This window comes from Arachis ipaensis, chromosome B10, assembly GCF_059453495.1.
Source record: "Arachis ipaensis isolate K30076 ecotype BB chromosome B10, ASM5945349v1, whole genome shotgun sequence".
NCBI lineage: Eukaryota > Viridiplantae > Streptophyta > Magnoliopsida > Fabales > Fabaceae > Arachis > Arachis ipaensis.
In genome coordinates this window covers 79102726-79123913 of record NC_142435.1, presented here as the reverse complement: position 1 = coordinate 79123913, position 21188 = coordinate 79102726, and positions in this window count along the sequence as shown.

Here is a 21188-nt window from a genome sequence, read left to right as displayed (position 1 = left end):
TTACCACCACCTAACAATGTTAAGGCAATCAGAAGCTTTCTGGGACATGCAGGATTCTATAGGAGGTTTATAAAGGATTTTTCAAAAATTGCAAAACTTCTGAGTAATATGCTAGCTACTGACACGCCATTTATCTTTGACACAGAGTGTCTACAGGAATTTGAGACTCTGAAAGCCAAGCTGGTCACAGCACCAGTCATTTCTGTACCAGACTGGAAATTACCATTCGAACTAATGTGTGATGCCAGTGACCACACCATTGGTGCAGTATTGGTACAGAGGCATAACAAGCTTCTGCACATTATTTACTATGCTAGCCGTGTTTTGAAAGACGCACAGAAGAATTACACAACCACTGAAAAGGAGTTGCTTGCAGTGATTTATGCCATTGACAAGTTCAGATCTTATTTAGTGGGATCAAAAGTGATTGTGTACACTAACCATGATGCTCTGAAATATCTCCTCACAAAGCAGGATTCAACACCCAGACTCATAAGATGGGTATTGCTTCTGCAAGAGTTTGATATAGAAATAAGAGACAGAAAAGGGACAGAGAACCAGGTAGCAGATTACCTGTCCCGGATAGAACCAGTAGTAGGAGCGTCTGATAAACCACTATTTTATGGTTTATCTTGTGCTAATTTGAGTGGTTTTTATCAACTATCTGCTCACTTATTCGTACTAAATGCATGGCTTTACAATTTCCTTCCTGATTTTGTGCTAAGATTGAAAACATGTTTCCTGGGTCTTTAGATTGCTAATTACTAATTCTCCCTTTATACCATTTGATGTCGTAATATGTGTGTTAAGTGATTTCAGGGATTACAGGGCAGGAATGGCTTAGAGGATGGAAATGAAGCATGCAAAAGTGGAAGGAATACAAGAAACTGAAGAAACTGCTAAAGCTGTCCAGCCTGACCTCCTGGTACTAAATCGACCATAACTTGAGCTATAGAGGTCCAAATGATGCGGTTCCAGTTGCGTTAGAAAGATAACATCCGGGGCTTCGCAACAATATATAATTTATCATAGCTGCTCCGAATCCAGGTGATGCGCACACGTGCATCACGCGGACGCGTCACCTGGCAAAAACTCAATCCGCGCTAACGCGTGGACGACGCGTACGCATGGCTCTGCAGCGACCTGTACGTACCAGAAATTGATGGGCTATTTCTAACCCAGTTTTTGGCCCAGAACACACAGATTAGAGGCTATAAAGTGGGGGAATCGATCCATTCATTCATACAACAGATAAAACTTTCATATTTACAATTTTAGGTTTTAGATGTAGTTTCCTAGAGAGAGAGGCTCTCTCCTCTCTCTTAGGATTTAGGATTAGGATTTCTATTAGATTTTAGGATTAGGATTCCTTCGTTTTCTTCATTCCAAGTTAAATGTTCCTTTACTTTAGTTTCTCTTCTACTTTTATTCATTCTTGATTACTTGATGTTGCCAATTTGGTTTATGAATTCTTATGTTTAATTTGATTCAATACAATTTGAGGTATTTCAGATTTATGATTGCTTTATTCTATTTATGATATAAATAATTTAGATTTTTCTCCCTTTGCTTTGGTGAAGTAATTGGTGACACTTGAGTTATCAAACTCAGCTGTTGATTGAAAATTGGAATTTCCTAATTAATTTGGATCCCTCTAAAGCTAGTCTTTCCACAGGAGTTGACTAAGACTTGAGAAATCAAATTAATTAGTCCACTTGACTTTCCTTTATTTAGTAAGGGTTAACTAAGTGAGAGCAATAAACAATTCTCATCACACCTGATAAGGATAAATGGGATGGGATTTCTAGTTCTTATACCTTGCAATGGTTTTTATAATAATTAATTTACTTTATTGCCAGTTTATTTTCCTGTTCCTTATTTCAAAAACCCAAAAATATATCTTTTCCCATGACCAATAATAAATACACTTCCCTGCAATTCCTTGAGAGACGACGCGAAGTTTGAATACTTCAGTTATAAATTTTACTGGGTTTGTTATTGTGACAACCAAAGTTTTTGTACGAAAGGATTCTTTGTTGGTTTAGAAACTATACTTACAACGTGATTATTTTTATAAAATTCTTTACTAGCAAGAATCTAATCGTCAAAAATGGCACCGTTGACGGGGAATTGCAAACGTGTGCCTTATTATTGGTTATTGTAAATCTTTGCTTTTTCATTTCTTTTTTTTTAGTATTTCTAGTTTTAGGAGTTTATTTTCATTAATTTTTATTAATTTTTGTCTTTAATTGCTACTATGAATTCTCACCCTTCTGGCTTTAAGTTTGGTTCCAATGTTGTTGTAAGGAATGGAAACTATAATGAAAATAGGCATCAAGGTTGGAAGAATCAAATATTGGAGGAGCCACAAGGATTTGATCAACCCTCTTGGCAAAAACACCTTCCAATGCGCTATAACCAACAACCATTATGTGATGCATACCAGGACAATAGTTATGGTGGACCCTTTTGTGACAACCCACCTCCACCAAATTACTATCGTCAAGAGCCATTCCAGGGAGCGTACCAAGATGATGAATATGGTGGACCCCCTTGTAGTTACCCACAAGCCCCGCCATATGTTTATGAACCGCCTCCCCAACATACCTTTGAACCACCATACTCACAAGCACCTTACCACCAAACACCCCATTTGACCCTGACCCATATCCACCACACCAACCACCATTGGATAACAACACACTCATCTCTAATATCATTGGTCTCACATCTACACTCCATAATCTTATATCCCGCATGAACCAACCCGCTACCTCGAATATTCAACCCTCAAGCTTTAGCACATCACCACCTTCCATGGTAGAGCACCCACATCCATCAATCCAAGAGCAAGATGATCCCAGCTATACTATTGACAAGGAACAAGAGAAAAGGGATCATCGTCGTGAATTCATACTTCTTAAGAAGCTAGAGGAGGCCCTACAGGTGGAGGTAGTAGAGACCCTTAAAGTCGAAGGAGTGATTGAAGAATTAGTGAAGGAAGACATCAAGGAGGAGTCTAATTTTGTCTCAGAGTAAGAAAAGGCCCAAAATGTAGAGATAGGAGAAACCCTTGAAGATGAAGGAATAGTTGAAAGGAGTTATCATGGAAAGAAAATCATCAAGGATGAGTATGATTTTATACTAAAACAACTGGACAAAGTAGTAATTATTGAAGAAGAAGAAGTGGTTGAACACTTAGGAGATGCAGAACCTCCATGGAAAAGTCCAGTCATAGAACCTCCTTCCAAGACATTTGAATTTGAAGTTGAAGAGGGTGTACAACCTCCAAGGCATATCATGGCTAAAGACTTTGAAGAGGTTGATCAAGAAATGGAGATTAAATAAGAAGAAGCACAACCTCCCATGCCCTTGGTGAGTAATGAAGAAGAGATTGAATTGGAAGAAAGCTACCAAGAGGAAGAGGTTGAACCTGAAGAAGCTTGCAAAGAGGTGGAAGTTGCCAAGGGAGGGCACAAGGGAATGGAGCTTGAAATCACCTTCTCAAAGCTGTTGGAGACCTCTCCCCCAAAGCCATTACCATCCAATACAACATTCAAGTGGGTAAAATTCTTACCCTTGACCTTTACTTTTCCACTTAAATATGGTTTACTTGAGACAGATGGTCAGCTTAGAGCTCTTTGTGGCTTTAAGAGTAAGAGGGAGATGGTTAGTGGTTGGCAACACAATCCTAGGTTCGTTGTGGATGGGAGCTCAAAGTTTAAATGTAAAGGTTGGTGTAAAGCTCAACTGAATGGGTCTAGGAAGTTGTTTGAATGCCTTAGTGAGAATTCAGATTGCTTACCACCCGGATGGAATCATCATGTTCAACTTGAAGACGGGTGCAGAAACAAGATTTGGGATCCAGGCATACATGAGGATCGACTTTGGGAGCTCAAAGCTTGTGAAGAACTCCATCAAAGCTTGGGGAATGTATCTGGAATTGAAAGAGCTTATTGGAAGTCCAAGGATTGGTGGAAGTTTCAAGACGAGTTCAAACACAAGCCTCCATAACAAGGAGCTCACCAAATGTCCAACTTAAGGACTCTAACTAAAAGTGCTAGGTGGGAGACAACCCACCATGGTATGATCGTTCATTTTCAGTCTTAGTTTTATTTTATTTTAATCTCCTTTATGTGTATTAGTGTCATTCATAACATCTGCATTAGCATCTTCATTCTGCATACTGCATAAAAAAAATTCGCACGAGCGTCGCTGACGCGTCCGCGTCATAGATGCATTCGAAACAAGGAAGAAAAGAAGCAGAGAGTCACGTGGGAGCGTGGCTGGAGGCGTGCCTTAGGCACAAGCATGCCCACGTGAACGCGTACCCCACGCATCCGCATCACATGGAAAATCAGCCTTCCACGCATGCGCGTCGCCCATGCGCACGCGTGACCCTGTGAAATTGACGTAAATGGGTATATGGCAAAGAGTTATGGTGGAGTGGGGCTGGAATGGTGCTGGAAGCACAAACCTATCACGCGTACGCGTCCCCCACGCACACGCTTCATTTTTCAAAATATGGCCATTCACGTGATCGCGTCACCCACGCGTCCCGTCACCTGAAAAATAGCGCCAACCACGCAAACGCGTGCTCCACACGTCCGTGTCGCATGCGACGCACAATTTATCCAGATCAGCGCCAGAATTCCTATCTTTTCTTCTCCAATCCTACTTATCTTTCTATTATGATTCTTTCTTCTTTCTTCCATCTTTTCTCCTTCTCTCTCCCTCCTTTCTCCTTTCTTCCTTCATTCTTCTTTCAATTATTGCATTTAATTACTTTTCTTTCTTCTAAAATTTTTCTCTTTCATGCTTAGTTATTTATGGTTTCTTTTTCATACTTTTCTTTTTTCTTCATACATTTTTTATGTTGGTGTTGGAGCCTTATTTGGGTAGTACCTTATTATACTTGAGCTTGTGGATATTATATGGAGTGATTTGACAATGGACATATTAATTTGGTTCTCATATATATTTGGATTATATTATTTTCATTCCTATTTTAACTTGCACACCCAGTGTTTGTGAAAAAGTGATGCGTGGCAGAAGTTAACCAATTTAGAGATTTCTAATAAGAGGAAAGCGTTGCACGTATAGCTCTTAACCAGCTAAGATCTGCCTCACCAATTTAAAAAAGGGTTGTCACAAATTTTAGAAATAAAATACTGGAAGTATGAGTCCCAAGTCGTCTCCCAACGAGTTGCAAGAAAGAGTGCTATTTTATTAATTAGGGGTTTTCAGAAAAATTAAGTTTTGATAACGAGTAATTAAAATGATTAAGAATTAAAGCAATAAAAATAAACTAAGAATAATTATTGATACTCCAAATAAAAGGCCTTGACAGGGGGAATAATTAGATGGAATTTCTATCCTTGTTGGGATCTTCTCAAGTGTAGTGTAAAAAGGGTGTTGTTCTCACTCGGTTATCCCTTACTAAATAAGGAAAAGTATGGTGATTAAACTAACTCTTACCCTCAAATCCTAGTCCTCTCCCTTGGGGAGGTCTAGTGCTAGTAGGTATGGAATTAGCTAACAACGTCCAATTCAACCAAGCACTTGAGCATTCCAACTCAAGTATCTCCTCTTAATCAACCCCTATGTCAAGTAGAAATTCTATTCCATTGACATGAAATTAATAATCATAAAAATATGAGAAGACATAATTAAATAAAATAAAATAGAGAATTAAAATTAATTAAAATAAAAATAACTCTATATATTAATAAATTCAAAACACAACATAATTATCTGAACAGAGTCAATGAGTAACTAATTAAAAATAAGGGAGTAAGGAAGCAAACTAAAGTAATGTCTTCAACGAAGGTAATGACTCTCAGCATCCAAAAATCCAAGCAAAATCATAAACTATCAATGTAATGCAAATCTAAAAACTCAGATCTAAAACTGACATAATCCTAATGTGATAAATTTGAATGTGTGTGGATGCGTGTTGAGTCTCAGCATGTTCCCTAGGTTTAGCCTGTGTTTCTGGGCTGAAAACTGGGTCAAAATGCAGCCCAAAATCGCCCCCAGCGTATTCTATTATTTTTGCAGATCGCGCAGGTCACGCGTACGCGTTGTCCACGCGTTCGCGTCATTCAGCGATTTTTCTTGTCACGCGTTCGCGTCGTTCACGCGTTCGCGTCATTCGTGCAGACTCCAATCCACGCGTTTGCGTCAGGCACGTGTTCGTGTCACTGCGAATTCTCCATTTTACGCATTCGCGTGGGCCATGCGCTCGCGTCATTGCTCGCTGGTCATCTCCTTAGTTTATTGTGTTCCTTTCATTTTTGCAAGCCTCCTCTCTAATTTCCAAGTCATTCATGCCCTATGAAGCCTGAAACACTTAACACATGGATCACGGCATCGAATGGGATAAAGGAGAATTAAAATACATAATTAAAAGTCTCTAGGAAGCAAGTTTTCAACCATGGAGTGATTTCGGGAAGGAATTGTAAATACATGCTAATCATATGAATAAGTGGGTAAAGATTTGATAAAACCACACAATTAAACACAATATAAATCATAAAATAATGGTTTATCAAAAAGCTTTTATGGCATTTTGAATCCAATTTTATTTTCCTCTTTCGCTTGCATGCCTCTTTTTCATAACACTTGTGCTCCACCTGTATTTGGGATTATCATTCACAATTGTCATCATTACATATGCTCTTTAATTTGGCACACTTATTACTTGATGCTTGAGTTCTGCTTCTCATGCCTAGTACTTGCATGCTTTTACCCTCTTGCATCTAGTTATTATAAATTGCCTTCTTGCTCTTAATTGATATCTTACCTACATGTTGTAGCTACCATGTATTTAAGCCATTATCTTTTCTTTGGCATTCATTATCACTTAGAATTTTCTCTCTTCCAGTCTTAGTTATCTATATTTCACACTCTTCCTTTTTCTTCTTCCTTAGGCATGGGTACCAAGAAAGGAAAAGAGAAGGACACTGACAAGACACCAGCAAGGAGAGGAACTAAGAGACCTCCAACTAAGGCGCCTCCATCTACAAGCGTCAGTTGGAGCCACCCGTCCACTTGCACATCTTAGCATGCACCGAGGACGGTGCAATCTTTAAGTGTGGGGAGGTCGATACCGATCTCCATGGGTTAGTTATTTTCTTCTCAACACCAATATATTACTTTATTTGTTAGTTCATTGTTGCATTTACATGTTTAATTGCATGTTTATTTGATTTTATGCATTTAGTTACTACTTGGTTAAAGTAATAAATTCCTTTTCAAGACTCTATTTTATAGTATTTCACTAATTTAAATTAAAATTTTTGTGTTAAACTTGTTTGAAGATTGTAAATTGGAACATGAATTATAGCTAAAGAACACACAACCTGTGAGATTTGAGCTTAATTACATGTTTACATTATTTAACCATAATATTTTATTCTTGTGTGTTTCCTTCTTTATAATTGCAGACTTTACTTTGTTCCATTCTATATGTCCACTATTTAGTGTATTTATATGCTTGCATATGATTGAGGCCATTACTTATTTTTGCTCACTTATCCCAAACAGCCTACCCTTTTATGTCACCCTTGTTAGCCACCTTAAGCCTTTTTTCCCCTTGTTCTATATTTTACCACATCACTAGCCTTAAGCAGAAAAACAAATTAAATACCCCAATTGAATCTTTGGTTAGCTTACGATAGTGTGTTAACTAAGTGTGGGGAAACTGTGGGTACTTGGGTTAATGAAAGTGTACAGTGTTTAAATGATAAAATATTGGGAATTTGTGTACCTACTCATGTGAAACCAGAAAAATGAAATATCCGTGTGCATTGATATGTTATGGTTTGATTTTATAAAAAAAAACAAAAAAACAAAAAAACAAAAAAAATAGAAAAAAATAAAAATAAAAATAAAAATATATATTTCCAGTATAAATGAATAAATAAGTAATTAAATAAGGGAACAAAATTATCCCAATATTAAGATAATGAAAAATCAATGCATATGTGATAAAATTAAAGAAAAGTTGATACATGAGTATGTGATACAAAAGTGAGAATTATGGGTAGCTAAGCATGATCTTAGAATTACATAGAGAGTGTGTGTGTGTGTGTGTGTGTGTGTGTGTGTGTGTGTGTGTGTGTGTGTGTGTGTGTGTGTGTGTGTGTGTGTGTGTGTGTGTGTGTGTGTGTGTGTGTGTGTGTGTGTGTGTGTGTGTGTGTGTGTGTGTGTGTGTGTGTGTGTGTGTGTGTGTGTGTGTGTGTGTGTGTGTGTGTGTGTGTGTGTGTGTGTGTGTGTGTGTGTGTGTTAGGTGAGAACTTAGGTTAATCAAAGATTCATATTTTAGCTCACTTGGCCATACATGTACCCTTACCTTTACCTTAGCCCCATTACAACCTTGAAAAGACCTCATGATGTTTGTATTGGTATACTAAATATTTGTTGATTGGTTAGATGAAGAATAAAGTTTAGAAATCATGATTAGAAAAGAGTAGAGTGATTAACCCCATACACTTGAGAAATTAGAGTGTATATACACTACCAGTGAGGGTCCAATGCTTGATTCTATGTTCCCTGCTTTCATGAGCTGTCTTCTTACAAGTTTACTTGTCTTTTATTGTATGATTTGAATTCATGAGATCCAGTTCATATTTCTTCTTCAAGGATTTGTTTACTTTTAACCAAGTAGGAAAAAGCATTCACATTTAGTTGCATTCATATAGATAGGTTGCGTTTCATAAGTTTTACCATTCCCCTTCACTCCTTTATAGCTTCTCTTGAGCTTAGCATGAGAACATGCTAATGTTTAAGTGTGGGGATGTTGATAAATCACTATTCTATGGTTTATCTTCTGCTAATTTGAGTGGTTTTTATCAACTCTCTGCTCCCTTATTCGTACTAAATGCATGGCTTTACAATTTCCTTCCTGATTTTGTGCTAAGATTGAAAACATGTTTCCTGGGCCTTTAGATTGCTAATTACTAATTATTCCTATATACCATTCGATGCTGTGATATGTGTGTTAATAGATTTCAGGGATTACAGGGCAGGAATGGCTTAGAGGATGGAAAGGAAGCATGCAAAAGTGGAAGGAATACAAGAAACTAAAGGAACTGCTAAAGTTGTCTAGCCAGACCTTCTGATACTAAATCGACCATAACTTGAGCTACAGAGGTCCAAATGATGTGGTTTCAGTTGTGTTGGAAAGCTAACATTCGGGGCTTCACAACGATATATAATATGTCATAGCTGCTCCGAATCCAGGTGATGCGCACGCGTAGATCACGCGGACGCGTGACCTGGCAAAAACTCAATCCACACGAACGTGTGGACGACGCGTACGCGTGGCTCTGCAGCGACCTATACGTACGAGAAATTACCCCAGCGATTTCTGGGCTGTTTCTGACCCAGTTTTTAGCCCAGAATACACAGATTAGAGGCTATAAAGTGGGGGAATCGATCCATTCATTCATACAACAGATAAAACTTTCATATTCACAATTTTAGGTTTTAGATGTAGTTTTCTAGAGAGAGGCTCTCTCCTCTCTCTTAGGATTTAAGATTAGGATTTCTCTTAGATTTTAGGATTAGAATTCTTTCGTTTTCTTCATTCCAGGTTCAATGTTCCTTTACTTTAGTTTCTCTTCTACTTTTATTCATTCTATTACTTTAGTTGATTACTTGATGTTGCCAATTTGGTTTATGAATTCTTATGTTTAATTTGATTCAATACAATTTGAGGTATTTCAAATTTATGATTGCTTTATTCTATTTATGATATAAATAATTTAGATTTTTCTTCCTTTGCTTTGGTGAAGTAATTTGTGACACTTAAGTTATCAAACTCAGTTGTTGATTGAAAATTAGAATTTGCTGATTGATTTGGATCCCTCTAAAGCTAGTCTTTCCACAGGAGTTGACTAGGACTTGAGGAATCAAATTAATTAGTCCACTGACTTTCCTTTATTTAGTAAGGGTTAACTAAGTGGGAGCAATAAACAATTCTCATCACACCTGATAAGGATAACTGGAATGGGATTTCCAGTTCTTATACCTTACAATGGTTTTCATAATAATTAATTTACTTTATTGCCAGTTTATTTTCCTGTTCCTTATTTCAAAAATCCAAAAATATACCTTTTTCTATAAACAATAATAAATACACTTCCTTGCAATTCCTTGAGAGACGACCCAAGGTTTGAATACTTCGGTTATAAATTTTACTGGGTTTGTTATTGTGACAACCAAAGTTTCTGTACAAAAGGATTCTTTGCTGGTTTAGAAACTATACTTACAACGTGATTATTTTTATAAAATTCTTTACTAGCAAGAATCTAATCGTCAGCGTCCCTCCCTCCTACTGAGATCTCTGAAACCTTTTTGGATGAGCAACTCTTTGCCATTCAGGAATTACCATGGTTTATAGTAAACAACAAATGAAAAAGTTGATTTCTGATGCAAAGTACTACTTTTGGGATGAACCATATCTCTTTAAGAGGTGTGCAGACGGAGTAATCCGTAGATGTGTGCCTAGAAAAGAGGCACAGAAGATCCTATGACATTGCCATGGATCACAGTATGGAGGACACTTTGGAGGTGAGCGAATAGCCACAAAAGTTCTCCAATGTGGTTTCTACTGGCCTACTCTCTATAGAGACTCCCAAGAGTTTGTACGAAACTGTGACAGTTGCCAGAGAGCTGGTAATCTGCCTCATGGTTATGCCATGCCTCAGCAAGGGATCTTAGAGATTGAGTTGTTTGATGTATGGGGTATTGACTTAATGGGGCCTTTCCCACCATCATATTCAAACACTTATATTCTAGTGGCAGTAGACTATGTATCCAAATGGCTAGAGGCAATTGCAACACCCACTAATAATAGCAAGACAATAATGAAGTTCCTCCAGAAGTATATCTTCAGCAGGTTTGGTGTCCCTAGGATACTTATCAGTGATGGAGGCACTCATTTCTGTAATAAACAGCTTGACTCTGCTCTAGTACGATATGGAATTAACCATAAAGTGGCGACTCCATATCATCCACAGACAAATGGACAGGCTGAAGTCTCAAATAGAGAACTAAAATGAATCCTGGAACGGACTGTAAGTACCCGTAGAAGGGATTGGACAAGAAGTCTGGATGATGCTCTGTGGGCATACAGAACAGCATTCAAGACTCCTATAGGAACCTCTCCATACCAACTTGTGTATGGAAAAGCCTGTCATCTGCTAGTAGAACTGGAACACAAGGCCTACTGGGCAACCAGGTTCCTAAACCTTGATGATAAGATAGCTGGAGGGAAAAGATTACTCCAATTGAATGAGCTAGAGGAGTTCAGACTCAATGCTTTCGAAAATGCTAAAATCTATAAAGAGAAAGCAAAAAGATGGCATGACAAAAGGCTGTCATCTAGAGTCTTTGAGCCAAAACAGAAGGTCCTACTATTTAACTCTAGGCTCAGATTGTTCCCTGGGAAATTGAAATCCCGGTGGAGGGGACCATATGTGATTACAAGTGTGTCACCATATGGTTATGTAGAGCTTTAAGATGTTGATTCTGACAAAAAATTCTTTGTTAATGGACAGAGAATCAAACATTACCTTGAAGGCAATATTGAGCAAGAATGCTCAAAACTGAGACTAAATTAAAAAGCTCAGTGAAGTCCAACTAAAGACAGTAAAGAAGCGCTTACTGGGAGGCAACCCAGCTATTATCAAATCAAATTAGATGTTTATAACAATTATGTAAGTCCATTTAATTTTGTTGTCCATGTTTATTGATGCTTTTTCAGTGAACAAGTCAAGGATATGAAGGTTCAGAACATAAAGCAGAAGAATCACAGAGTAAAAGAGCTCACTGGCATCAAAATGCCAGTAAAGAGGCAATCTGGGCGTTAAATGCCAGAATGGCTACCAATCTAGGCATTTAACGCCAGTAAATAAATCATTCTGGGCGTTAAACGCCAGAATGGGCAGCATTCTGGGCGTTTAACGCCAGACTTGGCAGCATTCTGGGCGTTCAGAAAAACGCCCAGTAAGGAAGGATTTCTGGCATTTAACGCCAGCCAGGGTATCTGGCTGGGCGTTAAACGCCCAAAATGGACACCAGATGGGCGTTAAACGCCAGAATGGCTATCATTCTGGGCGTTTGATGCCAGGATGACACAAGGGATGTAATTTTGTTTCCAATTCAATTTTTTTCAATTTTTCATGTTTTAATTCATAATTTTCTGCATCAAACATATTTTAAACATTCATCTTTCAATTTCTATTTCCAAAAAAAATTAATAATCTTTCCAAATCTTTTTAATCCTTTTTCAATTCTTTTCAACTCCTTCCAAAATGTTTGCAAAACTTACATATCTTTTCAAATTCTTTTCAACTCTTTTTAATTTTTTTTATATACAGTAATAAGTTTTCAAAATTAATTGCATCATTCTTCTTCTACTCCCTTCTATCTTATTTTGCTCGAGGACGAGCAAACCTTTTAAGTTTGGTGTGGAAAAAGCTTTGTTGTTTGTTTTTCCTTAACCATTAATGGCACCCAAGGCCGGAGAAACCTCTAGGAAGAGGAAAGGGAAGGCAGTTGCTTCCAACTCTGAGTCATGGGAGATGGAGAGATTCATCTCAAAAGGCCATCACTAGAAAGAGGATAGAGCAAACAAGAGAGCCCACTCATGGACCTCAACAAAAGAACTCCATTATCCTCCATAAAATCAGAGAGGACCAAAGAGCCATGAGAAAGGAGCAACAAAGGCAAGGAAGAGATATTGAGGAGCTCAAGCACTCCATAGGATCTTCAAAAGGAAGAACTAGCCGCCCTCACTAAGGTGGACCCGTTCTTTAATCTCCTTGTTTATTTTCTTTCCTGTTTTCAATTTTTATGCTTTTGACTATGTCTGTGTCTTCATTACATGATCATTAGTGTCTAGTGTCTATGTCTTAAAGCTATGAATGTCCTATGAATCCTTCACCTTTCTTAAATGAAAAATATTTTCTAAAAAAGAAAAAGAAGTGCATGAATTTTGAAATTTATCTTGAAATTAGCTTAATTATTTTGATGTGGTAACAATACTTTTTGTTTTCTGAATGAATACTTGGACAGTGCATATTTTTTATATTGTTGTTTATGAATGTTAAAATTGTTGGCTCTTGAAAGAATAATGAATAAGGAAAAATGTTATTGATAATCTGAAAAATCATAAAATTGATTCTTGAAGCAAGAAAAAGTAGTGAAAAACAAAAGCTTGCAAGGCGAAAAAATAAAAGAAAAAAAAAGCAAGCAAAAAAAGCCAATAACCCTTTAAACCAAAAGGCAAAGAAAAAAAAGGATCCAAGGCTTTGAGTATTAATGGATAGGAGGGCCCAAAGGAATAAAATCCTGGCCTAAGCGGCTAAATCAAGCTATCCCTAACCATGTGCTTGTGGCGTGAAGGTGTCAAGTGAAAAGCTTGAGACTGAGCGGTTAAAGTCGTGGTCCAAAGCAAAAAGAGTGTGCTTAAGAACTCTAGGCACCTCTAACTGGGGACTCTAGCAAAGCTAAGTCACAATCTGAAAAAGTTCATCCAGTTATGTGTCTGTGGCATTTATGTATCTGGTGGTAATACTGGAAAACAAAATGCTTAGGGCCACGGCCAAAACTCATAAAGTAGTTGTGTTCAAGAATCAACATACTGAACTAGGAGAGTCAATAACGCTCTCTGAATTCTGAGTTCCTATGGATGCCAATCATTCTAAACTTCAAAGGATAAAGTGAGATGCCAAAACTGTTCAGAAGCAAAAAGCTACTAGTCCCGCTCATCTAATTGGAACTGAGCTTCACTGATATTTGAAATTTATTGTACTTTCTCTTCTTTTTATCCTATTTTGGTGTTGTGATGAGCGAATAATTTATACCCTTTTTAGCATTGTTTTTACATAGTTTTTAGTATGTTTTAATTACTTTTTATTATATTTTTATTAGTTTTTATTCAAAAATTACATTTCTGGGCTTTACTATGAGTTTGTGTATTTTGCTGTAATTTCAGGTATTTTCTGGCTGAAATTGAGGGACCTGAGCAAAAATCTGATTCAGAGGCTGAGAAACGACTACAGATGCTGTTGGATTCTGACCCTCCTGCACTCGAAGTAGAATTTCTGGAGCTACAAAAACCTAATTGGTGCGCTCTCAATTGCGTTGGAACGTAGACATCCTGGGCTTTCCAGCAATATATAATAGTTTATACTTTGCTCGAGATTTGATAGCCCAAACTGGCGTCTAAATCCAACCTAAAACTTCCTAGCGTAAAACACCAGAACTGGCATAATTCTTGGCGTTAAATGCCCATTTTGGCACCCAGGGTGGCGTTTAACGCCAGCTATAGGCATATACACGTGAAAGCTTGAAAGCTCAGCCCAAACACTTACCAAATGGGTCCTGGAAGTGGATTTCTGCACAATCTGCACTTAGTTACTCATTTTCTATAAACCTAAGTTACTAGTTTAGTATAAAAACTACTTTTAGAGATTCATTTAGGACCTCATGAAATTTTACACTTTATATTGTATCTTCTACCGCATGAGTCTCTAAACCCCATAGGTGGGAGTGACGAGCTCTACTGTGTTTCAATGGATTAATGCAATTACTACTATTTTCTATTTAATCACGCTTGATTCTATTCTAAGATACTCACTCGTACTTCAATATAGAGAACGTGATAATCCGTGATACTCATCATTATTCTCAATTCTATGAACGCGTTCCTGATAACCACTCCCATTCTATCTGAGCTCAACGTAGTCATTGGGCGACAGGTTGAGTGCGTATCTCTTGGGTCTCTAATCCATGGACCGAGTTCGGAGGTTAGAACCTTCGTGGTAGAGGCTAGAACGAATTGGCAGCATTCCTGGGATCCAAAAAGTCTAAACCTTGTCTGTGGTATTCCGAGTAGGATCTGGGAAAGGATGACTGTGACGAGCTTCAAACTTGCGAATGTTGGGCGCAGTGACAGTGTGCAAAAGGACAAGGGTCCTATTCCGACGCTAGCGAGAACCGACAGATGATTAGCCGTGCGGTAGCTGTACTTGGTATTTTTCATCCGAGACGAGAAATCCGACAGTTGATTAGCCGTTCAGAGATCGTACCTAGTATTTTTTATCCGAGAGGATCATACAGCTTGCCATTGAAGGAAGCCATGCGTGTTTGGAGATGAAGACAGTAGGAAACCAGAGATTCAGATGACAGAGCATCTCCGGAACCTCAGCCTGTTTCTCATTACTGAATCACAAGTACTATTTATTTCACATTATTTATTTTTCATAAATACAATCAATCTTATCATTAATCTCCTGACTAAGATTTACAAAATAACCATAGCTTGCTTCAAGCCGACAATCTCCGTGGGATCGACCCTTACTCATGTAAGGTATTACTTGGACGACCCAGTGCACTTGCTGGTTAGTTGTGCAGAGTTGTGAAAAGTGTAATCACACTTTCCCATACCAAATACCAAGCAATAAATTATAACCTCAATCTCAATCCAATAGTGAATATCAATAACAACAATGCTAAAATAGCATCATGCCAATAATCAGCAGCAATTTTTCAGCAGAAGCAGCAAATGAGATTAATAATCCAACACTTTTCACCAAATATAACCTATCCTAACCTCCTAATCTACTAAAATATAAATCAAACTAACTAAATAGAATCAAACTAACGTATTAAAACTACCAAAACAAAAATTGCAAGTAAAAAAATGATTAAAACAGAGAAGAGATGAGAGGCGTGCTATGGCGTTATAATGTCGCCGAAGGCAGAAGTGGTGGACGTGAGTCACTGGAGGTGGGTGGAGATGGTAGTGGATGGTGAATGCTGATGAAGAGAAGGTATGAGAAAGAAATGAGAAAGGGAAGAGTGGGGTGCAAAATAGGGTTCATACTTCACTTAGAAGTGGAAAGGATGTTGTGCGTACGCATCCTTGATGCGTACGCATGAGTGGGTGTGGGAGTGGTCTTTATGCGTACGCACGGTGTACGCACAAAATTAATTCAGTTCTAGATGGGACGTCATGCATATATGGTGCACGAAATCACAGTCACACTTTTGCAATTCCACACAACTAACCAGCAAGTGCACTGGGTCGTCCAAGTAATACCTTACGTGAATAAGGGTCGATCCCACGGAGATTGTCAGCTTGAAGCAAGCTATGGTTATCTTGTAACTGTTAGTCAGGATATCAATAATAATTCTCAGTTTTAATTGGAATGAGTAAAAGAACATGGATTAAATAATACTTGTTATGCAGTAATGGAGAACAAGTTGAGGTTTTGGAGATGCTCTGTCTTCTGAATCTCTGCTTTCTTACTGTCTTCTTCTTCACGCACGCAAGGCTCCTTCCATGGCAAGCTGTATGTTAGTGGATCACCGTTGTCAATTGCTACCATCCGTCCTCTCAGTGAAAATGGTCCAAATGCGATGTCACCGCACGGCTAATCATCTATCGGTTCTCACTCATGTTGGAATAGGATCCATTGATCCTTTTGCGTCTGTCACTACGCCCAACACTTGCGAGTTTGAAGCTTGTCATAGCCATCCCATCCCAGATCCTACTCGGAATACCACAGACAAGGTTTTAACTTTTCGGATCTCAAGAATAGCCGCCAATAATTCTAGCATATACCACGAAGACTCCGATCTCACATATTCGAATGCTCTGTTGTCAGGAGAGGCAATCAAACTCGTGAATCAGGAACCAAAGAGATACACACTCAATCTAAGATAGAACGGGAGTGGTTGTCAGGCACACGTTCATAGGTTGAGAATAGTGATGAGTGTCACGGATCATCACATTCATCATGTTGAAGTGCGAGTGGATATCTTAGAATAGAAACAAATGTGATTGAATGGAAAACAGTAGTAATTGCATTAATCCATCGAGACACAGCAGAGCTCCTCACACCCAACCATGGAGTTTAGAGACTCATGCTGTAGAAGATATAAAATTCAGATGTAAAATTGTCATAAGGTCCATAGTAAGTCTCTAAAACTAGTTTTTATACTCAACTAGTGACCTAGGTTTATAGAAAATGAGTAAACCAAGATAGATAGTGAAGAAATCCACTTCCTGGGCCCACTTGGTGTGTGTTTGGGCTTAGCATTGAAGCTTTCACGTGCATAGGCTACTCCTAGCATTTAACTCCAGCTTTTGTGCCAATTTGGGCATTTAACTCCAACTCTTATGCCAGTTCTGGCGTTTAACGCCAGAATAAGGTAGAAAACTGGTGTTAAACGCCAGTTTGCGTGATCTCAACTTGGACAAAGTATGGACTATTATATATTGCTGGAAAGCCCAGAATGTCTACTTTCCAACGAAATTGAGAGCGCGCCAATTGGGCTTCTGTAGCTCCAGAAAATCTATTTCGAGTGCAGGGAGGTCAGAATCCAACAGCATCTACAGTCTTTTTTCAGCCTCTGAATCAGATTTTTGCTCAGGTCCCTCAATTTCAGCCAGAAAATACCTAAAATCATAGAAAAATACACAAACTCATAGTAAAAGTCCAGACATGTGATTTTTGCATAAAAACTAATAAAAATGTACTAAAAAGTAGCTAAATCCTACTAAAAACTATATGAAAATACCTCCAAAAAGCGTATAAAATATCCGCTCATCACAACACCAAACTTAAACTGTTGCTTGTCCTTAAGCAACTAGATGAATAAAATAGGATAGAAAGAAAATCAAGAGGCAATAACATCTCAGAGTTTTATATGAAGCTCAAATTCTCATTAGATGAGCAGGACTAGTAGCTTTTTTCTTCTGAACAGTTTTGGTATCCCAATTTATCCTTTGAAGTTCAGAATGATTGGCATATATAGGAACTCAGAATTCAGATAGTGTTATTGATTCTCCTAGTTTAGTATGTTGATTCTTGAACATAGCTACTTTATGAGTCTTGGCCGTGACCAAGCACTTTGTTTTCCAGTATTACTGCCGGATACATAAATGCCACAGACACATAACTGGGTGAACCTTTTCAGATTGTGAATCAGCTTTGCTGAAGTCCCCAGTTAGAGGTGTCAAGAGCTCTTAAGCACACTCTTTTTTTTTTGCTTTGGACCACGACTTTAACCGCTCAGTCTCAAGTTTTCACTTGACACCTTCACGCCACAAGCACATAGTTAGGGACAGCTTGGTTTAGCCACTTAGGCCAGGATTTTATTCCTTTAGGCCCTCCTATCCATTAATGCTCAAAGCCTTGGATCCTTTTTACCCTTGCCTTTTGGTTTAAAGGGCTATTGGCTTTTTCTGCTTGCTTTTTCTCTTTCTTTCTTTTTCTTTTATTTTTTTGCCATTTTTTTCGCAAACTTTGTATTCACTGCTTTTTCTTGCTTCAAGAATTAATTTTATGATTTTTCAGATTATCAATAACATTTCTCCTTTTTCATTATTCTTTCAAGAGCCAACAAATTTAACATTCATAAACTTCACTATCAAAATTTATGCACTGTTCAAGCATTCATTCAGAAGACAAAAAGTATTGCCACCACATATAAATAATTTGAATTTTTCTTATTAAGAAATCGAAAATAAAACTGCCTCCTTATTCTAAAAAGAACTGCTTTTTTATTCATGTTTAATGATGATGAGAAAAATAAATTATAATTTACTTGGAGATAAAAAAATAAAAATAAAGATACTAATTACTATTATTCATGTGACTCCTAAGGTAGATCTCTAATAGCAAAAGTTATCACATAGTTAAGATTAGGACTCAACAACCTTTATTTTAGGAGATGGATGCTCCTTCAATCTGTGGGGTGTTTGGCCCTTCAAGAGACAGCTTCTGGCGCTTCAGCTCCTGTAGCTCACGCCATTGCTTCTCTTGTTCCTTCAGCAGTTTGCAGAGCATGCTATTTTGAATTTGCTGTTCTTCTTTCAGTTGATCCATAGCTTCTTGCAGCTTGGTGACAGATGCTTCTAGACGGGTCCAGTAGTCAATCTGAGGGATTTCTGGGAGGAACTCCTGTGCCCTCCTTTTAATGGAGTTATCTTGCACTTGTTGTCCTTCCATTGACTTTTTGGTGATTGGGTGCTCGACTGAGATATACTCATCCACTCCCATCTTTACCCTAGCATCTTTACATAGCAGAGAGATTAGGCTTGGGTAAGCCAATTTGGCGTCAGTGGAATTCTTGTTTGCAATTGTGTAAAGCTCACAAGAAATCAGATGATGAATCTCCACTTCGTTTCCCAGCATAATGCAGTGGATCATCACTACTCTTTTGACAGTGACTTCAGAGCGGTTGCTGGTGGGCAGTATAGAACGCCTAATGAAGTCCAGCCAGCCCCTAGCAATTGGTTTGAGATCTCCTCTCTTGAGTTGATTTGGGACACCCTTTGTGTTGGTTATCCACTTGGTTCCAGGGATGCATATGTCCTCTAGAACTTGGTCCAAGCGCTTATCTAATCTCACCATTCTCCTATTAAAGAATTCTGGATCATCTTGTAGTTGAGGCAGCTTGAAGACCTCTCTTATTTTGTCCAGATGGAAGTAAATAATCTTCCCTCTGACCATGGTTTGAAAGGTATAGAAGGCGGTTCCAGTCATTCTCTGCTTATCTGTTTGCTACAGATTTGAGTAGAATTCCTGAACCATGTTTCTACCTACCTTTGTCTCAGGGTTAGCTAGAATTTCCCAGCCCCTGTTTCGAATCTGCTCTTGGATCTCTGGATATTCGTCTTCTTTCAGATCGAATTTAACTTCAGGGATCACTGACCTTAGACCCATTATTTTGTGGTAATGTTCTACATGTTCCTTGGTTAAGAATCTCTCCTGATTCCAAAGTGGTTTTGGAGTGTTCTCTTTCTTGCCTCTTGAAGTGGTTTGTTTTCCCTTAGGAGCCATGATCTTAGTGAATCTTAGCTTAGTGATCACGAAAAACACACCAAACTTAGAGGTTTGCTTGTCCTCAAGCAAAAGAAAGGAAAGGAGAGGAATAGAAGGAGAGTCAAATTCGAGTTATGGAGGAGAGGGGGAGGCCGAATGTGAATTTATAAGGGAGGGGTGGGTTCAAAAATTTTTGAAAAAGATATGATAGAAGATACGATTTGTAAAAGATAAATATGATATGAAAAAGATGAAATTTTAAAATTGAAAAGATATGAGAGATTTGTAAAAGATAAATCTGAATTTGAAAAGATAGTATGATGAGTTGAAAAAGATTTGAAAAGAAATTGAAGAAGATTTGAGAAAGATTTTTAGGATTAAAGAAGAATTTATTTTTTTATTTGCTTTGTTTTTTTTTTTTTTTTTTTGAAATTGAAATTGAAAGATGATAATTTGTAAAATGTTTATGCAAGAAATTTTAGGTGTAACCATGAAAATTTGAAAAAAATTTGAGTTGGAAACAAAACTTCCTCCCTTTTACATTCCTGGCATTAAACGCCCAGAATGGCACCCATTCTGGCGTTTAACGCCCATTTGTTGCTTCTTTTGGGCGTTTAACGCCCAGCCAGGTACCCTGGCGTTAAACGCTAGAAAGTCTTTATCACTGGGCGTTTTTCTAAACGCCCAAGATGCTGCAATTCTGGCATTTAACGCCCAGAAAGGTATCTTTACTGGTGTTAAATGCCCAGAATGGTGCCCATTCTGGCATTTAACGCCCACAATACCCCTTACTGGCGTTTTTGTGCCAGCGAGCTCCTTTTCTCTGCTTTATGCTCTGAATTCTTCTGTAACTCTGTGAACTCCTGTAATTGATAATTAACCTTGAAGAAAATTTATATCAAACTCCTATAATTATTATTTGAATAACAAATAGACTTTGCTAATGGCTGGGTTGCCTCCCAGCAAGTGGTTCTTTATTGTCTTTAGCTGGACCTTACTGAGCTTTAATCTAGTCTCAGCTTTGAGCATTCTTGCTCAATATTTCCTTCAAGATAATGCTTGACTCTCTATCCCTTAACAATGAACCTCTTATTAGAATCAATATCTTGAAGCTCTACATAGCCATATGGTGACACACTTGTAATCACATATGGTCCCTTCCACCAGGATTTCAGTTTTTCGGGGAACAGTCTGAGCCTAGAGTTGAACAGCAGAACCTTCTGTCCTGGCTCAAAGACTCTGGATGACAGTTTCTTGTCATGCCACCTTTTTGCTTTTTCCTTATAAATTTTTGCATTTTCAAAAGCATTGCGTCTGAATTCCTCTAGCTCATTCAAC